Below are 19,805 nucleotides of genomic sequence, written 5' to 3'. Positions count from 1 at the left end.
CATATTCTTTTAACAACATGCAAACTTAAACTTAACCAATTTAATTTATTTTACTTAATAAATTTAATATTATTAAAAATTTATGAATTTTTAAATCATACACTGACTTACGACAATGGTTTTGGTTTTTGTCTATGAAAGATTTTTATACTTATTTTATTTCTTTTCCTATATTTGTTTTTCTTAAATTTTATTCCTTAGACCTAAAACCCGTTCAAGCCCAAACTTTACTGAGCGCCTTCGTCTCCATCGCCAAACGATTCCTCTTCCCCTCTTCATCGCCAAAATATTCACTGCCTTCGTCTTCACGGGAGCCTAGAACGCTCATGAGGTGGGCTGCTCGCGAGGCAGGCTTCTTGCAGCGGCCGTTCGCTGCTCAACCTGGAGTAGCGATAGGGGGAGGAAGAGAAGCGTATCCTGGCCACGGTGACCTTCCGATCCAGCATGGGCCCTTCCATCGTAGTTTGTTACAGGCTCACAGTTGGGAACACTGAAATCACTCATCGACGAGGATAAAGGAAGGGGGAAGGACAGGGGTGATGGCCCTGACGGTGGCGGGCAACTTCGTGCTATTGTTCTTCTTGATGCCACTTCTGGCATCGATTCCGGCTTGGGCGATGGGGTCGCCGCTGGTGTTGGGGGTGTGCTGATGATGAAGATGGTAGTGGAGGTGGAATGGGAGAACATGAGGGAAGCCATCTCCGCCTTCATCACCATCATTTTGATGTCGCTCACCTACTCAATTACGTACGACATCATCAGTGGCATTGCCACCTACATCGTCCTCTGCCTTTGCGAATACATCTGCTCTGTTCTCATCAAGAGCTTCCATCTTCTCCGCAATAACTCTGCTTTATTACCTTGTTTGATCAATGTGGATGGTAAGCAGTAGATTGAGCTTAATGATCAAGAACCTGTATAACACAATTAACTTTTAACGTCCAAAAGACATATCAAAAACAGAACAGAGCAGAAGTTACAAATGTTTGGATTTTTCTCTATTTTATTGTTTGTTTTATTGTTATTGTAGTAACTAGTGAATGCTGCTTCTATTCTATGTACTTGCACTTTTAAGTTGCTTTGTTCTATTATTTTGTTTCTAGTGTGGGAAAATTATTGGCACTAGCTTTAACCTTTAGCAAACTTCCTCCATTTTCTGGTGTGGGAAAATTATTGCTTTTCTCTATTTTTTTTAGCAATAATGATAATGTGCTCTAATTTTTTATGATTACATAGGCATATAATTTATGGGAAACTCTAGCTATGACCATTGGTCTTGGCATTATGCATGTGTTAGAAATAATGCATGAAACACATCTAACAAGATTAAAATATGCAGCATCCAATTAAGAAATAACCGCTTCAATAAAGTAATATATGAAAATAATGATAATTTGTTGTTTATCATTGCAACTTAATCCTCTTGTTACCTTACATTATTTAACCTTGCTATGTTATTAGTTTTTCCATTATACTTATATGAATATGATTAGTTAGCACAAAATTAAGTGATTCTTTTGATGATACTATCTAGCTTGATGGTTTAGCATACAAAAAAGCTTTTCTTTGATTTCCCGAAACACAACTCCAACTGCTGATGGATTAGTGAAAATTGCAGGTTGAGACTAAAGATGATTATCTTTTGTCCATTCAACATGTTCATCATGGGAAAAATACTTTGGAAGAAAGACATGGCCCTCCGGTTTTCCTCTAACATAGTCTTTTCAGGTATTAACTCAAATCCTTTTGATGTGGATGTCTCCCAAATTTGAACATTTGTTCATGTTATTTTCAGATTATTGTTCTTTTGTCTTCTCATGTTAGTAGGGTGGAGACATATAGTTCATGAATTCATTTAAGTAGTCACTAGATTTCATCCTTGCAGATAGTGGTTTTGATGTTCGGGTTGGTAATGTACACAGTACAAGATGGAGCCATGGTCATACTAGTTTATCGGTTCATGAGAAGGTTTCTCTTTTTTTATTTCATTTCCTCAATAATACATAGTTATGTTCTCTCGTACTCTTTATATTAGAGTATTTTGATCATAATGTTATGTAGTCCTTTGACTATTTTTCCAGGCATATTGGTATTAGAGTTGGCAATAATCGGCACAGAACGACTAGCAACCTATGATAAGTTATAGATTTTCTAAACTAGTAGCCCTTTATTGATGTTTATAGTTATTAAATTTAGAATCTTATTCATGGTTTTACACTTTTCATGCCATGTGTTGAAGCCAAAGAGGGGTTGAAATAAATTTACAAAAGCTTAAGAAGTTACACCAGCAGGACTTTATATCAATCTATTAGGTATACAATTATGGTTTCTAATTTGTAATATATATATTTATTTGAGCAGGAGTCCTCAATGGTACTGGGAAGAATGTCGGAAAACTGAAAAAATGGAGACTTTAGCAGGTTAAGGAATAATGAGAGCTACAGTGTCGCCTCTTCATCGACATCTAAGTAGAAAATCTCATGTTGTTGTATTGGTCTACCTTTGTTTTATTAGTGTCGGTACTTGTCATTATGTTAGTTTCTTATAAAATTTCTTTAGAATGTTGTAAATATTATTTTTGAATGTTGGAAAATTATATATTAAATTATATTTTCAAATTTTATATTTTAAATGATTTATAATACTAGAAAATTTTATATTATTTTTTTTGTTTTTATCTAAAAAAAGACAATGATTTTTTACCGTTGTAAAACTGTTGTCTTCACCTTCAAAGACAAAACAGTTTTAAACTATTGTCATTGAATACCCCCTTTAACAACATGGCCTTTAACAACAGTTCTAAAGGGGCTACGACAACGGTGAAAAACTGTTGTTGTTAGACTTTTTTCTTGTAGTGCTTGATGAAGCTCATACTTCTTGGGTGCTTGACAGATGAGTAGATTAGAAATTTTTATTTTCTTAAACACACTAATGGATTTATTTTGTTTCCAGAAACTTGATGGCAAAACAAGACCTATCAGAGCTTGGTTTCCGCAATGCTACAATAGATTTTGAGATGTTCAAACATATATATCATTTGCTAGTAAACACATTTATGTAGGACTAACATTTTTGTGAAGATTATCAGTTAAGTTTGTAGTGATTATAAGTTTAGATGGTAGTGATTATCAGTTTAGAAAATCATATTCTGGACTGCATAAAGTGATTAATAGTTTAGATGGTTTAATAGATTAGTTTGTTCTTGCTTTTTTATAGAAATAAAGTAATGTTGAAACTAGTTTTGTATACTACTTTGTGGTTTTTATGCAAACTGCACATCTGCAAGATTTGAGATCTTACTTGAGTGTTGTTGCTGTAATGTTGAGACATAAGGTACATCACTTCCTTTATGATTCCTTCTTCTATTGCTGCTGTCAGCTATTCTGGCTTCTTGCACATAATACTTGGTTTAAGATATAATGTCAAGTTTATATATTCATCAACTTTTCTCGTGCTCACTTTCTTGACTACTCATGAAAATGGGAAGCTGTAACTTTTCTTGTGCTTATTTAGCCATTCTTTTACTTCAACATTTCAGAAGGTCCAAATTCATGTGACTTCACTTAATTTGGTTTCTACTGTGCAAAAGATGCAAAGCTGCAAGAAGTTTATAACTGTTTATACATATTGATAAGTTTTCTACTTTTGGGGCTTGTTTGTTTCAATTATCACTTTAGTTTGTAGTGATTATCAGATTATTCATTTCAATTATTAGTTTGCAATGATTATCAGTTTATACATGCATATTTCTACTTTATTTTTATGGCTTTAACTATATATTTTTTTTCATAAAAGGGAGAATTTGCAAGCTAAGTCTATGAAATTCTGTATGCAGAAAAAGGACCAGTACGTAAAGAATGTTGCACATCCTGACTTGATCTATTCAGAAAAAGGACCAGTTTTGCATGGTTGTGATATGATTCTATATAAACTTAATTTTGTGGTCTCATCTTTTGTGGTTGTCATGATTGGATACTTGTGGTCATGTTTAGATAGCTTGAAGTAATTGTAGAAGTTTATAAACTTAACTGAAATGAATGTATATATGCTGTACCAATTTTTGGTTGAGACAAGATGTATAAAAGACAACTGAATGTATATATATTGAAAATATATAATAGTTTTTCTTACAAATATAATTGCTTATAACCATAGATGTCACTTATCAAAAACAACGGTTTTGAAATATTGTATGCAAAAAATGTTTTTATCTATTCGCAATGCATTTTCTAATCAAGATAGACAACGATTTTTTAACCGTTGTGAAAAGTATTTAAAGACAACGGTTTTAAACTAAATTTTGAATAAATACAACAGTGTTTATTTGTTTTCAAAAGCATATCTATTGTGAGTGATCAAAATTATTGCAAAACTAGCAATTACAACGGTCTTATACTATTGCAAAATTGTTGTCTTTGGTAGTAAAAGACAACACTTTAAATCCATTGCATGGTTGTTGTCTATTATGTTCAAAGACAACGATTTTAAATCATTGTCTTTCACCACACATTTAATAACACTATCAATTACAACGGTTTTAAAGGGCCTATGACAATGGATAGAATTCGTTGTCTTTTAACATTTTTGTTGTAGTCATTTCAATTTATCATGATGCTTTCTAAGAATATAGTAAAACTAGAAAAAGAAAATGCTAAGATAAAAATGACCTTACCCAATTCATGCCCCTTAAAAATGTATGATAATCTAAGAGTAGAAAATGAAAAATTGAAAGCACAAATAAAAAAACTAGAAAATGATTATACATGTTTGAATTCAAATATGTTTCAAAAATTAAAATTAAAAAATTATGGAAGAAATAACTGGTAAGTCAGAAATCACCAAGGATAAATTAGGAAAATCCTTAGAAATTATGTACCTCCAAAATTTTTAGTAAATCTAATAGGTAAGAGTCTATATTGGATTCCAAAATCTTTTTTAGATTAAATTTCCAAATTTGTGAATTAGTATGACAGAAATTGTTGTAATTAGAAATTTTTAAGTAAACTTTTCTGTTCGAATTCTTATTCAAAATTTTTATACTTGTAGAACAACAGTATTTTTGTTAAGTATTTTTTTAGTTGAGTTATTTTCTATGAAATTATCAATGAAAATCATATTTTGAAATTTAAAATTATTACGCAAACTTATTGTTTGAAAATTTATTTTTCTGTGATACCATATAAGATTTTCTGTCAAAAGAAATATTTTTAAAATTTTTTGACCATTAAGTTATATTCTATGATTTTATTAACAAAAATCATGTTTTGAAAATTAAAAATAATTTTTAGACTTAATTTTGAAACTTTTATTTTTTTCTATTAAACAATGTGTTTTACATATCCAAGAAAACTATCAAAAATTTTAAGAGTTGAAAAATATTTTGTAAGATTTATTTTTAAAAATTAGTTACTTTACTAAAATAAATTATTTCTGTTAGACTAAATAATATTTTTTTGAAAATTTTTTACTGGTCTATCTTATTTTTCTTAAATTTGACAAAAAATTTAAGGATTTTCAAAACAGAAAAGTAATTTTTAAATTATTTTTGTCAAAACATAAGATTAATTATTAAAAATAGAATATGTTTGAAATTTATTTCTGAAAAGTACTAGCCTACTAATAATTATTGCTATGTATCCCTAGAAATTTATTTCAAATTTTTTTAACTGTTTATTTTATTTTTCTCAATTTTTTTGATATGTTTAAAGGGGAAAATAAGTAAAAGTTAAGAAGGGTTATAGGGGAGTTAGGATAATTTTTAAAAATTATTTCCTTGTATTTATTTTACAATTTTATTAACTTGATTCAAGTCATTGTATTGAAATTATATTTTTTAGTTATAAATGCAATTTACTATGTTATTTCATTTTTGGCTTAACTCTAACTTAATTTGGGTTGATGTACATCCAAACAAGGGAGATTGTAAGTACCCCAGGTTAGTTTTGATGTGATCAATTGGGTTAAGTTAGGTTTTGTGTATTTAATCATTGTGTCTAAGTGTGCAGGAACTTAGAAACATAAGAAGTTGAGCGGAAGAAGCAGCTAGCGAGAAGGATTGCATGGAAAGGAGTTGACGGGCTCGGTGCATCCAAAGGATGAGATGCTGCGGAAGAGTACATCGGCGGATGGGAAGGACGCGCACAACAGTCTGAGGGATGAGAACCCGGGGAGGAAGGCTGCTCAAGGAGAAGGTCAAAGTTGGGTTTGGGCGAGCTCAACTCCGGATAACCAGAGCATCACCCATAAAGAAGACCAGCTTGGTCTGCCTTGTGGAAGACACCTTCTATAGGTTGGAAGGCGCCTTCAATGCTTCATGGAAGGCATCTTTCAGCCTATGGAAGTCACCTTTACAAGTCGTTATCTGAGGATAAAGTTTTATCCCGACGGATAAAATCTATCCGATGGAAGGGGTCTTGGATCACTTTGAAGGCACCTTCAAGTTGTAGATAACATTTTTCAGGGGCAGAAAGACTTCTGGACCTAAAAATTCAACAACAACTTGAACAACAAGTCTTTTATTATTTCCTAGTCTTTCTTTTGAGCTGTTAACTTTTGTAAGAGGCTTCTCCGCCTACACCGAAGGAAAATTCTAGTGGAGCACTTTTAAAACCTTGGATTAACAATCATCTAGGTTGTAACCAAGTTAATTTTTGACCTTCTTACTTCTTTCTTTTAGTTGTTCATTTTTATGTTTAAAGTAATTATGCCTACAAATCTAAGTTGAAAGAATGAGAAGGGATAATTTTATTTTGTAAGCAATTCACCCCCCCCCCCCTCTTGCCAACTCTCGTTGCACCAACAGTTGGACGGTTAGTTAACATAACAATAGATTAGGAGAAAGCCTAGCTAATCAATTAGGAAGCAAAAAGAAGTTTGAATTGAAGGCGCTAGATGGAATTCCGTTCTGTTTAAATCACCGTACAAAAATTGTACAAGTACAGAACTATTTCTAGCAACCCGCATGCTCGATCATACATGTGTTTGATCAATCAAGTAAGTTCTTGATGGATCAAAGCACACCTTGATCAAAGTACAAGATCGCTGGCCTCTTGTGTTAGTATTCAAAATCGATACAAAGAAAACTTGATTAATTACGCAGTGGAATTAAAGAACTAGTTGTACCTTTTCTTTGTAGCTAAAGATCTCTTGATCTTCTGCCATATTCCTCTTCTCTTCTTGGATGTCGTGTGAGCGACGATCTACCAAGACAACACCACCCTTCCTCTCTTTGGATCCAAACCACCAGCCACAAAAGGAGGCTCTAAGATGGGTCACCTTCTAATCTTCTTCCTTCTCTTCTTCTTTCTCTTCTCCAATCCGTCGGCCACCAAGTAGGAGGGAGCGCCGACCACTAAGGAGGAGGGGGCGCCGGCCACCAAGGAGGAGGGTCACCGGCCACCAAGGATAAAGGGGGCGCCGACCCTAGCAAAGGAGAAGGGGAGGGGCGCCGACCACCAGGAGGAGAAGAGAGAAAAAAATAGGTTTTTAGGAGCCACCACCTACTCATTTTTATAAGGTTGCCGTCGGTTACAAAGAAAGAAAAAAAACAGAATTTTGCATCGAAAAAATCTCCCTTTCTATAACCAAGTCAAACCAAGACAAGTTAAACCAAACCAAGTTAAATCAAGCCAAGTTAAACCAAACCAAGTTAAACCAAACCAGGTTAAACCAAACCAAGTTATGGATGGGTGGATGCGAGGCTTTATATAGAGGCTACAACAGGGACTTAGAGGAAGAATTGATTTAGGCCTCTTGATGGGCTTAGGCTTCCTGTGTTCGGCCCGAACACCCAACCCAAGTCCATCAATAATAACCCATACCACTAAAGGGTTATTATTGAACTACCGCACCAATCCCATATTACAATATGAGCTTCTTCTTATCATAAGTGTGTTAATCTCCCTGTGTTTTAAGATATCGTATGTTCGTTAATTAAATGAGTTACTGACAACTCAATTAATTAACATCTGATTCCAAGAATAGTACCACTCAACTTTAATATCATGCTGGACTAAGTCCACCTGCAGGATTTACATGATAATCCTTATGAGCTCCTCAAGGAGACATCATCAGCCTAAATAATTAAGACACAGTTTCCTTCTATAATCAACAACGCACCATATAAATAATACTATCTCCCAACTCATCGGGGTCTATTGATTTAACGAATAAATCTCGCCAATTAATAAGTTAAAGAAATAAATACTAAGTATACATGCTTGTTATTATATAGGGATTAAGAGGACGCACATCCATAATAACAGAGGTTCTTTTCTTTTATGTAGTCAGTACAAATTGAACAACCTCAAATGGTCCTGCTTAATACACACATAGTGTACTGATGTAATTTTATAGTCAAGACAGACTAATATCAAATTGCACTACAACCATTGCAATGGTTTGCCCTAATCCATCTTGGTTGTGAGCTACTATTTATAATTTATAAGGAATCGATAACATGATCTTCTGTGTGGCACCACACACCATGTTATCTAAAATATAAATTAAATGGACAACTGCATTAACATATATAGAAATATAAAATGTAAACATTTGACCAAAGTGATTCTCATTTCAAAATATTTCAAAACAGATGTTCATACAAAAGCTAGGCTTATAGTATACATCCCAACAATCTCTCACTTATACTAAAAGACTATGCTACCTTAAATGCTGCCATACATCTGATTCTCATCCCCTCAACATGCCTATCAAAAGCTCTCACTGGAAGGGCCTTAGTGAAAGGATCTGCCAGGTTATCTGCTAATGTAATCTTGGTGACAACAACCTCTCCTCGTTTTATGATGTCTCGTATCAGGTGGCACTTGCGCTCAATGTGTTTACTTGCCTTATGGTCTCGTGGTTCCTTCGAGTTTGCTACTGCACCACTGTTGTTATAATAAATTGTGATAACTTTGGGCAAACAAGGAATCATATCTAAGTCCATCAAAAAGTTTCTGAGCTATACAGCTTCTTTGGCTGCCTCAGAGGCTGCCACATACTCAGCTTCCATGGTGGAGTCTGAAACACATTTCTACTTAACACTCCTCCATGCTATGACTCCACCTCCTAAAGTAAACACATATCCCGAGGTTGATTTACTGTTGTCCCTATCTGATTGGAAGTTCAAATCCGTGTAACCCACAGGGAGCAAATCATCTGCTTGGTAAACCAGCATATAATCTCTAGTCCTTTTCAGGTACTTTAATATATGTTTTACGCCAGTCCAATGTCCCGGTCCTGAGTTAATTTGATATTTACTAACCATGCCCACGACAAATAATATCCAGTCTCGTACATAGCATTGCATACATTAGGCTTCCTACAGCAGAAGCATAAGAAACTGCCTTCATCTCCTCTATGTCCTTTGGTGTCTTAGGATATATTTCTTTAGATAAAGGTACTCCATGCCGAAAAGGTAGAAAACCTTTCTTGAAGTTTTGCATACTAAAACGAGCTAAGATAATATCAATGTATGAAGCTTGGGATAAATACAATATCCTTTTCTTGCGATCCCTTATTACTTTGATCCCAAGAATATGCCCACATTCTCTCAAGTCCTTCATATCAAACTGCTTGGATATCCATACCCTTATGTCTGACAACACTTTGACATTGTTGCCAATGAGCAAAATGTCATCTACTTTAGTACAAGAAATATTACCATGTTTCCGCCACTTTTCTTGTATATACAAGACTCATTCGGACACTGAATGAATCCATAAGACTGGATCACTTCATCAAACCGGATGTTCCAAGATCTCGAAGCTTGCTTCAGTCCATAAATGGACCGATTGAGCTTACATATAAGATACTCTTTGCCCTTCGTAATGAATCCCTCTGGTTGCTTCATATAAATGTTTTCTTCAAGACTTCCGTTAAGGAAAGCTGTCTTGACATCCATTTTCCAAACCTCATAATCCATATGAGCAACAATAGATAAAAGAATCCGGATAGACTTAAGCATGACTACCGGCGAAAAAGTTTCCTCATAATCAATTCTCTCTTTCTGAGTATACCCCTTCGCAACAAGCCTTGCTTTAAAGGTTTCCACCTTCCCGTCTGTTCCTCTTTTCCTTTTGTAGACCCATTTACATCCAATGACTTTTACACCATTTAGTGGGTCTACAAGCTCCCAGACCTGATTAGAATGCATAGATTCTATTTCAGAGTTCATCGCACTTTACCAAGATACTACATCTTTATCTTGGAGTGTTTCATCATATGTCCAGGCATCAACTTTATGTTCACCAGGGATCAAGTCTGAAGACTCTCCCAAAAACATGAATCTTTCAGGTTGCCTAACAACCCTCCCACTACGATGAGGCACTACCTGTAATTGTGCATCATTTGTGACACGTGTTGCAATTACTTGTGATATCTCATCTTGTACCATTGGTACTAAAGTAGAAGTGTCCTCTCTTATTTCCTCAAGAACAATTTTACTCATGGACTTATGGTTCATTACATAGTCCTCTTCTAAAAACCAGGCATTGGTGCTAACAATGACCTTCTGATCTTTAGGACTATAAAACAAACCAAATTTCGTTCCTTTAGGATATCCCACGAACAAGCGAACTTCTGTACGTGATTCCAACTTATCAGCGTCTCCCTTCAGCACATGTGCTGGACTACCCCAAATCTGAATGTGTTTCAAACTAGGCTTACACCATTCCATAATTTTGTGGGAGTAGAGGGTACTGACTTAGAAGGTACCAAGTTTAGAATGTACACCCCCATTTCCAGAGCATATCCCCAAAATGAATTTGGTAATTCTGAATAACTCATCATTAATCTAACCATCTCTATAAGAGTCTTATTCCTTCGTTTTGTCACACCATTCTGTTGGGGTATACCAGGTGCAGACAATTGGGATTGAATCCTAGCCTCTGATAAGTAACTCCTAAACTCTCCAAAGAGGTGCTCTCCAGCATGATCAGATCGTAGTATCTTGATACTTTTACCATGACATTTCTCCACATCAGCCTTGTACTCTTTGAACTTATCAAAGCACTCAGACTTGCGGCGCATCAAGTAAATGTACCCATATCTCGAATAGTCATCTATAAAAGAGACAAAATATTCAAAACCACCTATTGCCTGGATAGTCATAAGCCCACACAAATCAGAATGAACCAATTCCAACACTTCTTTGACTCTATACCCCTTTGCCTTAAAAGGCCTCTTGGTCATTTTTCCTTCCAAGCAAGACTCGCAGGTCAGAAAGTTTTCCACTACCAATGAACACAAAGGTTCATCGGCTATTAATCTTTGAATCCTACTCGAGTTAATATGACCCAACCTTAGATGCCAACGATATGTTTGGTTCATTTTCGAAGGTTGCTTTCTCTTATTAGAATTAGAAGATGTGTTATTAATTTCCATTTGTTGTATCATGGGAGTTATTAGATTAAGAATATACAAATTGCCAATCAACGCACCAGAACAGATAACCACCCTATTTTTCTTGACAACCACTTTGTCATCAAAAGAAATAGAATATCCATCCATAAATAATTTAGAAACTGAAATCAAGTTCTTTCTAAAACATGGTATGTAAAGATAATTTTCAAAATCAAAGTTTTATTTCTATCAAAAGATAAATAAACATCTCCCATTGTAACAGCCGCCACTTTTGTAGCGTTGCCCATGTAGACGGTGATCTCCCTTCATGTAGTCGTCTGGTTTCCTGGAACCCCTACAATGAATTACAGACATGATTAGTGCCTCCAGTATCTACACACTAGGTACCGGTAGATAACACCGCTAAACATGTTTCAACAACTAATGAATAAGATATACCTTTATTGTTCTCCTTTTTGCGAGGACAGTCCACCTTCCAATTTCCAGACTGCTTGCATGTGAAGCACTTACCTTTCGACTTCTTCACACCTGCCTGCGACCCAGTCCCTAGAGGTCGAATCAATTTCTTTGCCAAACCAACTTGTTTCTTCTTCTTCTTCCTGCCTTTCGGCTTAGAGGCAGTAACGTTTTCAATAATGTAAACTTGAGAACTTTGATGAAATAACCCTTCTGCCGCTTGGAGTTTTGTCAGAAGTTCTGCCAACGAATAAACCCTTTTGTTCATGTTGTAATTCAGGCGGAACTGCTCAAAACTTTTGGGCAGCATTTGGAGAATGATATCAACTTGGGTTTCCCCATCGATTTCAGCTCCAAGGACTTCCATCTCATTTAAATGAGCCATCATCTTGAGGATATGATCCCTCACGGGTGTCCCCTTAGTCATGGTGGTCGCCATTAAGTTTCTCATGACCTCCTGCCCGGCATCCCGATTTTGGTGTCCGAAGAGTTCCTTGAGATTGAGTATCATGTCATAGGCAGTGGGTAGGGCCTGATACTGATGTTGCAGCACATTTGACATAGAAGCCAAAATGTAACATCGCGCCATCTCATTTGCTTTGACCCATTTCTTATGTCTCTCTATCTCCTCTTCACTAGAATCCTTATCAGGCATGCTAGGACAGACCTCAAGAAGTACGAACTTGTATTCTTCAGCAGTTAAGACAATGTCCAAGTTTCGTTTCCAATCATATAATTTGGACCAGTAAGTTTATTTTCTTTTAAAATAATAGCAAGAGGATTGAAAGCCATTTTGAAATCCTGAGAATCACAAAATAAAATATTTGGTCAAAACTTTAGAATTTAAATTAATATTGATTCCTCGAACAATATAATTTAAATTCACCAACACCTCAAAACACTATGAATTTCGTATGCCACGATAGTATAGATGTATACTAATTCAAACATTTGTAAGAGGAGGTTTTACCCATTAATTTTATTATCTTGTCAACCTAACTTTATGATAAATAAAATTAATAGTTGGTTCATCTTCGGTCACACAAATAATAGCAATGACTCCGATGGGAAGGATACTATTAAATGTGCCTAAAAATATACCATTACTTGGTACTTAGTCCATTAATTAGGATTATGCCCTTCAGATGGAGAAGATCACACATACCTAAATAATTTCCTATAATCATCCATAAAGGAAGTTTGATCTAGTGATCTGTAAACAAACTCATTCGATATGGAGGAAGACACTTAAAGCTAATGCGCAAGTTTGAATGCATCATTTACAAACTAATAATGGAGACCGTGGAATTTATTTAAATAATCTCTCTCCTACTTAGTTATTTAAATTGAGGAATTTTAACATGCACACACATCACAACACATAAAATAGCATCACAACACATAAAACAACATATAAAGGCAATAAATATGAAAATAAAATTTCCAACTATTATGGCCTCATCCAACGCTGTCCTCCAATATGTTGCCAATGGATCACTGTTCTCCAATATACTGCAAATGGATCAAGCCATTGCGTCTATCTCGCTTCCTTCTCCGCCGCGCCTCCGGTCCTCAAAAAGCACCACGCATAGCAAGGATACAAGCCACAACAAAAAAAATAAAATTTACATTTATCGATCCTACATTCCACAAAGGAATTTACATGTAATCTAGATCGAACAAAATATAAAAAAATAATACGACAACCTACCATATTTAATTATTACAATCATGCACACACAAAATAACCTCGACATGCCCGAGGGTTTAAATCACACACAAACACACAAAGCCATAATAGTTGGACTTAGGAAGCCTGCAACCACATAGTTAATCTATCTTGCACATCCTACTATTATCCGGCCTAAACTTATGTATGAGCAGTGCATAATTTAACCGAAAACTAATCACATAGAACCAGAAAACATGCTCTGATACCACTTGAAGGCGCTGGAATTCCATTCTGTTTAAATCTCCGTACAAAAATTGTACAAGTACAGAACTATTCCTAGAAACCCGCATGTTTGATCAGACACGTGTTTGATCAATCAAGCAAGTTCTTGACGGATCAAAGCACACCTTGATTAAAGTACAAGATCGCTGACCTCTTGTGTTGGTATTCAAAATTGATACAAAGAAAACTCGACTAATTACGCAGCGGAATTAAAGAACTAGTTGTACATTTTCTTTATAGCTAAAGACCTTTTGATCTTCTACCGTATTCCTCTCCTCTTCTTGGACGTCGTGTTGGCGACGATCTACCAAGACAACACCACCCTTCCTCTCTTTGGATCCAAACTACCGACCACAAAAGGAGATTCTAGGATGGGACACCTTCTATTCTTCTTCCTTCTCTTCTTCTTCCTCTTCTCCAATTTGCCGGCCACCAAGTAGGAGGGAGCGTCGACCACCAAGGAGGAGGGGGCGCCGACCACCAACGAGGAGGGGTGCCGACCACCAAGGATAAAGGGGGCGCCGACCCTAGTAAAGGAGAAGGGGAGGGGCGCTGGCCCTAGGTGAGGAGGAAAGGGAGGGGCGCCGACCACCAGGAGGAGAAGAGAGAAAAATTAGATTTTTAGGAGCCACCACCTACTCCTTTTTATAGGCATGTCGTCGGTTACAAAGAAAGAAAAATAATAGAATTCTGTTTAGAAAAAATCTCCCTTTCTATAACCAAGTTAAACCAAGCCAAGTTAAACTAAACCAAGTTAAACCAATCGAAGTTAAACCAAGCCAAGTTAAACCAAACCAAGTTAAACCAAACCAGGTTAAACCAAACCAAATTATGGATGGGTGGATGCGAGGCTTTATATAGAGGCTACAACAGGGACCTAGAGGAGGAATTGGTTTAGGCCTCTTGATAGGCTTGGGCTTCCTGTGTTCAGCCCGAACACCCAACCCAAATCCATCAATAATAACTCATACCACTAAAGAGTTATTATTGAACTACCGCACCAATCCCATATTACAATATGAGCTCCTTCTTATCAGTCCCTATGTTTTAAGATATCGTATGTCCGTTAATTAAATGAGTTACTGACAACTCAATTAATTAACATCTGATTCCAAGAGTAGTACCACTCAACTTTATTATCATGCCGGACTAAGTCCACCTGCAGGGTTTACATGATAATCCTTATGAGCTCCTCAAGGGGACATCATCAGCCTAAATAATTAGGACACAGTTTTCTTCTATAATCAACAACACACCATATAAATAATACTATCTCCCAACTCATCGGGCCTATTGATTTAAAGATTAAATCTCACCCATTAATAAGTTAAAGAAATAAATACTAAATATACGTGCTTGTTATTATATAGGGATTAAGAGGACGCATATCCATAATAATAGAGGTTCTATTCTTTTATACAGTCAGTACAAATCGAACAATCTCAAATGATCCTGCTCAATACACACATAGTGTACTAGTGCAATTTTATAGTCAAGACAGACTAATACCAAATTACACTACAACCATTCCAATGGTTTGTCCTAATCCATCTTGGTTGTGAGCTACTATTTATAATTTATAAGGAACCGATAACATGATCTCCTGTGTGGCACCACACACTATGTTATCTACAATATAAATTAAATGGACAACTGCATTGACATATACAGAAATATAAAATGTAAACATTTGACCAAAGTGATTCTCATTTCAAAATATTTCAAAACAGATGTTCATCAAAAGCTAGGTTTATAGTATACATCCCAACATGAACAATGGTCATATAAAGGGGAGTTCATCTAGGGTTTTCATTGCCAGTGCTTGGGACGTTGAGGAAGAAGTGCTGTTGCATTTTCAATTGATCAGGAGGCATTTCTATGCAACAAGATAGCAAGCTAAACAAGATCTCATTGTAAGTATTTGCTTTCATTTTTACTTGTATTATTGTTGTATTTCTCGTGTTCAAGATTATGTGAGGCTTCTCCGCCTCTAGAAAGTTTCTGAGAATGAGTGTATTCATTGTGGAGTTATGTGCATGGTGTGGATCCTTAGATTAATCACTTAAAGAAAATGAAGACCAAGTAAATATGAGGTGTTAACATTGTGGAGTCTTCGCTTCGAGTCCCCCCCCCCCTATTTCTCTATGTGTCATAACGATTTATTGTACATCTAAGTTTTGTTCATGTACAGTGTATCCCAATGAGAATAAAATTTGCAACATTACCAAAACAATGACAAAAGTTAGCAATTATGCAATAATTTCTGTAACAATTATCACAACTGATCATGATCTAACTTATCTATTTGATCATTTGAAACAATTATTCAATAATTTTTTGTAAGTTAAGGACAAAAATATCACATCAATATATCAAACAAATAATAAGAATAATCGCAAAAAATGAATGGCCAATATAAGTATATTTTTAAGCATGCATCCATCAATATAAGAGAGATACTACAAATATGAATCCATATATTAACTAAGCATGCCACAAACTTACAAAGAATAAGTAAACAAGAAGTTGCTCAATTACAGGAATAAAAAATTTATCAAGGGCCTCCGTTGAGTTAGAATTTTGACTTAAACCCCTACAACTTACCAAAATTTAGGTTAAAAGATAACTTATAATATTTAGGATTTTTTGCTAAACCCTATCACTTGTGGCTGACTATGGCCTTGTGGCCAAGGTTAAGGTTGTGGTCGACCGAGGCATCGTGGACAGGGTTGAGTCCTCGCGGCTAGGCCTGAGGCTGTGGCCGGTGAGGCCTCGTGACAGGCCTAAGGCCGCGACCAATTGAGGGTGTTGGCGCAGTGGAGACCGGCAAGAGGGGGGTGAATTGCTGTAAACAAAAATGAAACTACCCTCCTCGGATTTCAACTCAGAATAAATGCAGTAGTAAAATAATAAAGACAGAAAATAAAAGCAGAAACAGAAGTTTAACCTGGTTACAACCAAGAGGGTTGTAAATCCAGGGCAGTGAAAAGCGCACTAAGAAAATTCTCCTTCTCTGAAGGCGGAGAAGCCTTTTACACTCTAATTGCTTAGAACTACTGCTAAGAATTGCTTACAGATTGATTGCTTGAGTTGTTGTTTAATTTCTAGCTCCAGGGGCTTTTATATAGCTCCTGGAAAGTCTATCCCGAGGGTCCAAGGCACCTCCAATAAGGTTCAAGGCGCCTCCATCTCGGTCAGTGGATAAAACTTTATCCGCACGCAAACGGTCAAAACTGACCTGTTGAGGGCGCCTTCAACAGGGTTGAAGGCGCCTTCAAGGGCGCCTTCCAGGGCGCCTTCCAGGGCGCCTTCAAGGGCGCTTTCAAGCTGGTAGCCTAATTTCCAGCTTGGTTTCTTCAGCTTCCGACGCTCCGTTCTTTTGGGTGATTGCGGCCAACCGGAATAGGGCTCACTCGAACCCAATTCCCGGCCTTCTCCTCGAGCAGCCTTCCGTCCCGGCTTAACGTCCCTCGAACGCCGCGCACGCTCTTCACGTCTACCGGAGTACTCTTCCGTAGCTCTCTCGTCCTTCGGACGCATCGAGCCCGCCGGCTCCCTTCCCGTGCCGTCCTTCTCGCTAGCTGCGTCTTCCGCTCGACTTCCTGTGTTCCTAAGCTCCTGCACACTTAGACACAGGGATCAAACACAACAGGACCTAACCAATTTGGTTGATTACATCAAAACTACCATGGGGTCCAACAATCTCCCCCTTTTTGATGTGCATCAACCCAAGTTCAAGTTAGGGTTAAAAATAGACATAAACAGTACTTTTAAAGAAAAAATTACTAAACTAACAAGTTAAGAATAATTTTTGCAATTTAGTAAAATTGCAACACTTTTTTTTAAAAAAATTAAGTTTTCTCTAACTCCCCCTAAACTTGTACTTTTCTCTCCCCCTTTGATCACAACAAAAATGGGGTCTTAAGAAATTTCAAGTAAAATTGAAGTTTTTTGAAAATTTTCTAAGTTAAAAATGAATTTTTGAAAAAATTGCTAAGTTAAAATAAATTTTTTAAAAAAATTTCTAAGTAAAAAAATCTTAAGTAAATGTTCAAATGTTCCAAAAAAAATTTTCTAAGTCAAGTGAATGAACTTTTAGAATTTTCCAGAATAAAATTTCTAATCCAAAAAATTAAGTTAGAATTTTTAAAAAAATTTCTAAGGAGTTTTTGTTTATTTTAACAAATATTTGATAAACTTTCAATGCATTATTTAATTCTTGTTTAATGCTTTTTCAAAAAGTTAATTAAACATTTTCTTTCAATATTTTAGCTTCCAGGTCGTGGTGAGGCACTAGGCCTTCTTGGTTATTGGAGCAACAACCACTTCCTTAGATAAAGCCTCCATAAAGAATTTCAATGTTTAATTTTCTCACTGTAAGCTTTTAATTTTTGAAAAATTAATTAAGCACAGATTTTGGAACCCAATAGAGGTTCCTTTCTACATGATTATTAAAAAATCTAGGGGGTACATAGTTTCTTGGTATTTTCCTAAGTTGACCTTGATGCTTCCTTATATACCAATTTAATTTACCACAAATTCTTAATTTTGAATTTGTAAATTGATTTAAGCATGCAGCAGATTTCAGTTTTTCAATTTCTAATTTTAATTTATCATTTTCTGATTTTACACTATCATACATTTCAAGTGGACATGCTTTTGCTAATTTCATTTTTAATTCTTTATTTTCTTTTTCTACTTCGAATAAGTCTTTAGAAAGCGATTTAATAAATCGAAATGACTGAGACGGGGTTAGATTGCGTACCTTACTTACCTGATCTGGTGACGCTCCCCCTTCACTGCTGCTTTCCTCCCCCTTCATCGATGCTCATCTCTGAGCTTGAGTCTTCTTCCGGTTGATGGTTCGCCAATAACGCTAACCCCGAGAATTCTTCGATGTCCGACTCAGAGGTTGACGAATCTGACCAAGTAGCCTTCAGATTCTTGTGCTTGGAGAGTTCTGGTTTCTTGTATTTTGGCTTTTCCTTTTCTTTCTCCTTTCTTTTCAATTTTGGGCAGTCCTCCTTGATGTGCCCTTCTTCGTTGCAGTTGTAGCAACGAACCGTCCTCTTCTTTCGATGATGCCTCTGCGATTTAAATTTATTAGAACTGAAAAACTTATTGAAGCGTCTTACCAGTAGTACCGCTTCGGATTCGTCGACTGAGGCTTCGGAGTCAGAACCGTTTACTTTTTCCTTTAGAGCTATGTTCTGATCGGTCTTCTCTACTCCATTTGGCTCTGAAACTCGAGATTCGTGAAGTTCAAAAGTCGAAAATAATTGTTCTAGCGTACTTACCTCGAGGTCCTTAGAGATGTAGTACGCATCTACTAAGGAGGCCCACTCTGGAGTTCTCGGGAAGGCATTGAGCACGTATCGGATAGAATCCCGGTTGGTTACCTCTTCTTCAAGGTTCGTTAGTTGCGTTATCAGCTCCTTGATTCTCGCTTGGAGTTGCGCTACCTTCTCGCCTTGGTTCATCCGGAGGTTCGTTAACTGGTTCCGGAGGATGTCGCGCTTCGCTAGCTTCGCTTCGGAAGTACCTTCGTGAAGCACTAGGAATTTTTCCCAGAGATCTTTCGCTGAGTCGTAGCTTCCGATCCGATTTACCTCTTGCGGCGATAGAACGCTGAGTAGGTGGAACTCAGCCTTTCCGTTGGCGACGAAATCTGCTTGCTCCTTTTTCGTCCAGGTATTTTCCACCTTATCTTTCAGAACTGCATAGCCATATTTCATTATTAACAGAATGTCAAATTCGGTTTTAAAAAATACCTCCATTTTGCGCTTCCATGTGGCGAAGTCTCCGTCGAACTTTGGGGGATGGATGTTCGCTCCCGCCATCATCTTGATCGTAGTGCTTTAGTTGGCGGTTAGTCCTTCTGAGGCGATCAGGCTCTGATACCACTTGTTGGCGCAGCGGAGACCGACAAGAGGGGGTGAATTGCTGTAAACAAAAATGAAACTACCCTCCTCGGATTTCAACTCAGAATAAATGTAGTAGTAAAATAATAAAGATAGAAAATAAAAGCAGA

The 19,805-nt window shown here is 36.4% G+C and overlaps 1 long non-coding RNA gene across 1 annotated transcript; it reads left to right on the top strand.

Moving 5' to 3' along the window:
- The first annotated feature begins 218 nt into the window (after positions 1-218).
- LOC121984221 lies at positions 219-2,584 on the top strand. Its single transcript, XR_006112829.1, has 4 exons — positions 219-881; positions 1,619-1,728; positions 1,886-1,968; positions 2,082-2,584. It is a non-coding gene; the product is annotated as an uncharacterized LOC121984221 (long non-coding RNA).
- Positions 2,585-19,805: the final 17,221 nt, after the last annotated feature.

This window comes from Zingiber officinale, chromosome 1B, assembly GCF_018446385.1.
Source record: "Zingiber officinale cultivar Zhangliang chromosome 1B, Zo_v1.1, whole genome shotgun sequence".
NCBI lineage: Eukaryota > Viridiplantae > Streptophyta > Magnoliopsida > Zingiberales > Zingiberaceae > Zingiber > Zingiber officinale.
Note: the sequence above shows the minus strand (reverse complement) of the source record. Positions and strands in the feature narration are given on the sequence as shown.